Raw genomic sequence first — 7,117 nt, 5'->3', positions numbered from 1 at the left:
CGGAGCGCTGCCCGGGCCTCCCTGTCGCCGACTGTGCGGGCTTAGAGTCGGGTTTCCCCATTTAACAGATGAGAAAACTGAGGCTCGGCCGCTTAAGTCACTTGAAGGTCATGCGGCTGAGGAGGGGCAGTTGTCAGTGTTGAGACCCGGGCCTGATGTCACCGCCTAGAATATATTCATGAACGTCCCCATCCCACGCCCCAACTGTGTCTGGTGCTAAACGCTTGGCCCGCATGGCTGTGTTTTACTGAATTTCACGGATGCGCTTGAACCGCCACAACTTCCGAGGGTCCTTGCGGCTGCTGCGGCGTCCTGGCCCCGCCCACTCTCCTCTGGGTCCCCTGGGGGCTGGCTGTGCGGTCCCCCTCCTCCGGGCTCCCCCACCCCCTCAGCCAATCCCCTGGCGCCCTGGCCACCTTGGAGGACATGGAAACTCTCCATCCCAGCCCTGGACCAGTCTGGCACTTAGTAGGCACCTGTGAATGAAGGCTTCCAGAAGATCCGCGTGGCCTCCCAGCACCCATCCGCAGCTTCCTGGCCTGGTACTTGGGCGCAGCCTTCCCTCCCAGGACCCCCGGACCCCAACACCCCCCCGCCCCCCCACCCCCGTCCACAGCTGCCACCCTTCATGCGCACACTGACTCAGCACCTCTCCCCTCTCACCCCTGCCCCCTCATTCTGTCACCCCTCACACTGGTGCTCCCCCATCTTCAAACCAAAAGAAGAAACCCAGAACCCCTCCGGGTCCTCCAGCCTGCTCCCTTCCCTACTGCCTCACGTTTGTCCTTTGTAGCAAAAGTTCTCCAAGAGTTGCCTCTCTGGGCTGTCTCCTGCTTCTCCCCTTTGTCCCTGAAGCCCCTCCCCCAGTAGCCCATGAAATCTGTCATTTTGGGTCCCCAGCCCTGCCCACGTTCCTGGGTGCACGTGGAGCCTGGTCCTTGTCTCGTGGCAGCACTTGGCCCTGCTGCCCCCTTCCTGTCCTCTGAAGCACCTTCCTCTTTTGGCTTCTCAGTCGTCACCTGGGACCGCTTCTCCTCTGGGGCTGCCCCCATCCTCCTTTGCTGACCCTCTTCGCTGACCCCCTTCTCTCCCCAGCCTCTAGAAGTTTCCACGGCTCTGCTCAGCTCTTGATCTTCTGCTCCTTTCCCCACTCTTTACCTTGATGCTGCCACCCAGACCCGCGGCTTTGGAGGCATCTCTCTGCCGATGACGCCCCAATGTGGCCTGCAGCCCGGACCTCTCCATGAAGGCACGTTTCCAAACCGTGCTCCCTTGCAGGGCTCCGGCCCACAGGCTGATCTCTCCCCACGCTGTCCTGGATCTCCCTCTCCTGCCGCTTGGGCCCCAAACCGTGCCTCCTCTCTGTCCGCCTCCCACCTTCCCCACACCCACTCCAGCGACAATCCTATCAGATCCACCTTGAAAATATGTCCAGAATCTGACACTTCTCACCCCTCCCCCTGTCCAACCACTAGCCTCCCCCCAGGGACCTCATCTGGCCTGTGCTCCTGCCTCCTGGACTCCCCTGTCCGAACAGTGGCCAGAGGGAGGTGGGAAGAGGTCAGACCCCATCCCTCCACATCCCTCCCCTGCCCAAGCCCTTCCAGGGGCTCCTCACTGTTCTCGGAAGAAAAACCCCTGCCTCGCTCTGGCCTCTTCCCTTTGTCAGATGCGGACGCCGCCCAGCCTCTCTGGCCGCCCCGCTGGTGCTCGCCCCGCTGGGGCTCGCCCCCTCCTTGCTCTGGCTGGAACAGACTGTCTGCCTGGAACAGTCTTGCCCAGATACCCACGCGGCTGTCTCCCTCGCCTCCTTCAGGTCCAAGCTTCCTTGTCAGCTTCTGAGTGAGGATGCGCTGACCTCCCTGTCTCAGATCGGACATGCATATCCTGTGCTCCCCCGAACACCTATCACCACGCGACATGCTCTGTTTCACTTACACGTTTATTTTAATGCCAGTCCTCTGGGGTTGTGAGTTCTCCAGAACAGGGGTTCCTGCTGACTTGTTCACTGCTATGTCTCCCTCCTGGAACAGTGTTTGGAACAGAGTGACTGGATGCTCAGCGCACATGTGTAGAATGAATGAACCTGTAGGATTTCACCACTGCTAATATTCACAATGCCTTTTCTTTGTATTGGCCTTTTCATTTCAATAAATGTATTTTAAAAAGGAAACTTTGTATTACTGCCCTAGATAGGACACCACTATTATTAGCCTAGAATAGAAGACAACAGGAAAAATGACAGTGTTCTTCGGGGGCACCTGGGTGGCTCAGTTAGTTAAGGGTCTGCCTTCAGCTCAGGTCCTGATCTCAGGATCCTGGGATTGAGCCCCACGTCGGGCTCCCTGCTCAGCATGGAATCTGCTTCTCCCTCCCCCCTTATGCTTCCATCTCATGTTCTCTCTCTCATAAGTAAATAAAATTAAAAAAAAATGTTCTACTGCTCTGGGGACCCCTTTGCCCTCCTACTCTCTCCTCATTAAAGTGTGAGATTCACAAGGTGTAGCAAGGTATCAAAGACAGGCCAGCACCTAGAACAGATTGGCCCCTGGACCTAAGCAGAAGAATTGAAAGAGAATTGAATGGAAATAGTTTTTTGGGGGGGGGCCTCTCCTGGGCTGTGGCCCAGCCCCACAACCTCTATCCCTTCTAGCTATCCCTCCTAGTGGCTGCTTTAACTCACAAACCTCTGAGGTCGTGCTGTCACCATCCCCATTTTACAGAGGAGAAAACTGAGGCTGAGTTGAAACTCGCCCAGTTCACAGAGCATGTCAGGGTGGATAGAGATTGGAATTGGAGTTGGCCTGACCCCAAGCCTTTGGCAGACTCTGAGGTCAAACCCCCCTTATCTGCTTGGGCCTGGGTGTTGGGGGGAACGGGGGGGGGGAGGGCACGGAGGAAGTGGGTGGGGATGGAGAGCCCACGTGTCAGCCCTGCTCTGGCCTCAGTTGACCCATGTGTAAAGTGCTGCCAGGGATGCACCCTCCGGCCGTCTTGAGTCTTTTCTAGAAGTCGGGAGAAAGTTGTGTTCTTTTTCTTCCGCACGGGCTCTGGGTGTGTTTTTCTTCTGGATGCGGAGTAGGGAGTGTGTAGACTGGGGCTCCCACACGAGGGGAAGGCCCATCTCAGAACAGAGCCCACCTCCTGGGGAGGCTGAGCCGTGAGACACAGGCAGGGCAACGGGGCATCACTAGAGCCTGTGCGTCCCCATGACCTGGCCTGCGTGGCCCACGGGCGTCCCCATTTTACACTTTGGTTTAACCAGATCCGCTAGATTCTTTCTCCCTTATACACAGAGGAATCAAATTGATTCAGCCTTTCACTGATACTTTCTGCCCCGCCCATAAGCAAGCTGGACCGTCGCCCATCTTAATAAAAAGGACAAGAAACCAAAAAACAAAACAACGCCCTCCTTTACCTTGTGACCTCGGACTCTCTCCTACCTTCAGTCCTGTTTCTCAAGACTCATCCCGGCTCTGCTGTGACCCTTCCCTTCCTGGTCCCCTGTGCCCGTTCTCATCTGCTTCCTGTCCCCCTCTGGGGTTGGGGGCTCCTGCCAGCATGACAGTGACCTGCCTGTCAATCCTGTTAATATTGGATTAACAACAACAATACTGTTACCCTTGGTTAACACAACCACAGACGACAGGAATTTACTGAAAATGTAGGACCTTACAAACACAGAAGAATGTCCTAAGCCGCGGGAGTTTCTGACCACTGTCCCCATGTCTCAGGGACACCCCAGTGCCCAGACTTTGGTCTCTAAGACCTTCTCCCCTAAAGGAAACCAGGATTCTTTGGAACATAAAGAGAAAATGAGAATGGACCAGAACACCGTGTTGTGGCCAGGAAATGAAGCCACCCTCTGAAGTATTTGGGGAGCAGAGGAGAGACAACAGAACGATCTGTCTCCCCCAACACAAACCAAGCTGTAATAATACGAGCATCAAAAACGATCCATTGAAATACTCACGGTTAACTTGAATAAGTCCACTCTGTGAATGGTCATGGCTATAATGATACTCAGAGGGAAAAGGTCACTATAAAGCATTCCCAGAGAGTTGTGATGTAAGCGAGATGACTGTCCTATGACTTGTTTGAATTTTTGTTGAGCTTTAAACTAGGATGCATTGGTCTGTGTATCTTGATTTTTTTTTTTTTTATTTTACTGTTGTTAACAAATTAGAGAGATGTGTTTGCTTTATCTGTGTAATCAGAAAAGAATAAACTTGGAGCTCTGGGCTGGAGGCCTAGAATACACCAAAGAAAGGAGCGCAGACTTGGGGGCCCTGGAGACCCCACGGAAACTCTGGGGTGGGCGAGACTACCTCAGGGGCAGAGTGTGGGGTGGGAGTCACTGTCCGTTGTCCGGGAGAACAGAGCTTCACGGAGGATGTCCACGACGGCTCGTTAGCCAAGTCTCAACCCAGGAGAGGAGGCTAAGCCCTGTGTCCCAGCCCCTGAGGACCCAAGTCAAACATGCAGACCCAGTGACCTCAGCTTGCGTCGGGAGGTCACTGGGAACATGAAACGGTATCCAAATTTCTTCACCAAAGCTCCAAGGAGAAAGCAAACCAGTACGGCAGAATCCCCAAGAAGAAACAAAAGTACGACGGAAAGGATGCCCGTGGCCTTGACCTCTCAGAAGGGGTTTTCAGTATGAATGCTATGGCAGAGCTGCTCTCGACCTCGCCATGAGAAATCGGTAATTGCGGTTTAAATTGTTGACAGATTTACTTAATCAAGTTTGTCATCAAGGTTGGGATACTCCAGATGAATTCGATTCCTAAGTTTCGTCTATGACATAGAAGGACTCTCGGGAAGGATGTCCACAGAGCTGCAGCTGTCCCCTCTGGGGACCGAGGTCTCTCGACGGTAAGAGCTCCCTCCGCAAATTCACTGTGGGGGGGTTACGGGCTGGGCTGCATCTGGCCGTTGACCACAAGCTCTCTGTGCTCTGAGCCTCCTGCCCTCTGGCCGGCCTCGGGGGGACTCCTCGTTCTGCACCCGTCCCTTCCACTCTGGAGTCCCTGGCCCTTTTCCAGGCTCCCCTTCAGGCGTCTCCCGCACATGGGGGCTGGCCTCCTTCCTACCCTGGCCCCCGTCCGAAGCTGAGCACCCCATCGCCCCTGCGCGAGGTAGCCAACCGCTGAGTCCGGGCGATCTCCAACAGGCCTGCTCCGTTCACGCCCTAAGGCGGCCCTCGACCCATCACCAGCCCCCCACGCAGGCTTTTGTAAGCGTCACCGATGTTTGAGGTCCTGGAAATGCAAGATGGACGCAGGCCTGGGACCGAAGCCAGCTCTCTGTAAGCGTCACCACGCATGCGACCCCTGGGGACCGACCGGTTACAGGGCAGACGCTAAGAGGCTCCCAGGAGCTGCTGCCACCGGTGGTCCCAGACCCACTCGTCGAGTAGCAAGATCCCAGATCACACAGGGCTTTTGAGCGTTGCCGCACAGGGTTAGCAGAGAGCCGTGGAGGGCCCCGAAGAAGGGTCCTTGGATGAAGTTCAAATTCAGTCTTTCTTCCAGGCAAATGCAATGGACTTTGGTTTCTTTCATCGAAGCCTCCTCCCCAGCATGGGGCTTCCCCCCCACCCTCCCCGTCCTTGACTATATCAGGAAATTTCCCAGGATGCTTGGCGAGCCTCTTATCTCCTGAGCTTGATAACTAAGATACCCAAGGCTGTCAACCGATCTCTGGGGGTGAAAACAAACAGCCCTGCCTCCAGCCCCCTCCTCTGTCCCTACAGCCAGCCCCAGACTCCTAAAGTATTTTTTCCAGCCAGGTCCGTGCCCACTCCCAGCCGCCCCGGACTGCTTCAAATCCTTGACTGGGATTTGGTCCAGTTTTTCTTTTTGAACTTGCCAAAGCTCCCAGGGCTGAGGATGCGGTCCAGCCCCTTCAGACTGTCCTCCAAAGCCCACCTTTCTGGATCTGTCCTCTGCCTTCCTAACCTGAATCCACAGGTTCCTCCAACAAAGAGGACACATCTTTCCAGCTTCTCTCTTCGCTCCTGCTGGTCCTCAGCCATATGACAGCCTTCTGCTCTCCTCGACTGACCTCCCAGCTTAACAGGATCTTACAGTTTTGGCATCTTTAGCAGTTCTTCTTTTTTTTTTTTTTTTTTAAGATTATTTATTGTGCATGTGGGGGAAGGGCAGAGGGGAGGGAGAGGGAGTGAGAATCTCAAGCTGACTCGGAGCTGAACGTGGAGCCCACCACAAGGCTCAGCTCCAGTGCCCCGAGATCAGATCCAGCGCCCCAAGATCACCACAGATCAGAAACGAAGAGTCTGACGCTTAACTGATTGAGCTGCCCAGAAGCCCCCTTCATCTGTTTAATTTCTATGCAAGCGTAGGGAGAACATAGGGCTTTGACTATTTCACAGGTGATAAACCAGAGGCTTCATGAGGCTGGGTCACTTAGCTCAGACCACATAGCCAGGAAGATGTCAGGTGGGGTACAGCTACTCAGTCCTTCTGTTGGGCGGCCAGAGCTTTGTTTTCTAGCATTTCCTTGTGATCAGGACTTCGATGGAGGTGAACACAGGTATGATGTGGGCCCGGAGAGACTCACCCACCAGTTACGTGCTAGGACCAGCTCCCGTCTGCTGGAGAGAGCCAGTGGGGGGCATCTCTTCCCAGCTCACGTTCACAGATAGCACCCTGGTAGTGTGAAACTAGCCACGGCAGGACTATTCACACCACGAACACTATAAACCAGGGCAAGTGGTTCCTTTGCTGATGCTCTCTCAAGTCTGGGAGACAGGGAAAGCCTTCCGGAGGAGACGTCTGAGCTGAGCCTGCCGGGATCGGGGGGAGGCGGACAGAGGGGCAGGTGCTGCCCTTCACCTGGAAGATTCTACCTGCCTGTTGAAGTCTAACTACACAGGCAGGCAGAAGCACATGGTGTATTCTGGATAGGAAGCAGGCGGGTTCGGAAGAGGAGGAAGGGGAGGATGCTAGGGACAGGGAGGGGCTTCTGGTCGGCGAACAGAGCAGGTACCAGGGTCCTCTAACCCAGTGCTGTGACCCAGGAGAAATGGTTTAGAGTTTATCCTGCACACCCCTGGTGGCCCGTTTGCATGCTGGGGTGGGACAGGAGTGGATGT

The sequence above is a fragment of the Mustela putorius genome, unplaced genomic scaffold (assembly GCF_011764305.1).
Source record: "Mustela putorius furo isolate JIRA1106 unplaced genomic scaffold, ASM1176430v1.1 tig00000738_pilon_pilon_pilon, whole genome shotgun sequence".
In the NCBI taxonomy this organism is placed as follows: domain Eukaryota; kingdom Metazoa; phylum Chordata; class Mammalia; order Carnivora; family Mustelidae; genus Mustela; species Mustela putorius.
The sequence above is the reverse complement of the archived record's forward strand: the minus strand, read 5'-3'. Positions refer to the sequence as shown.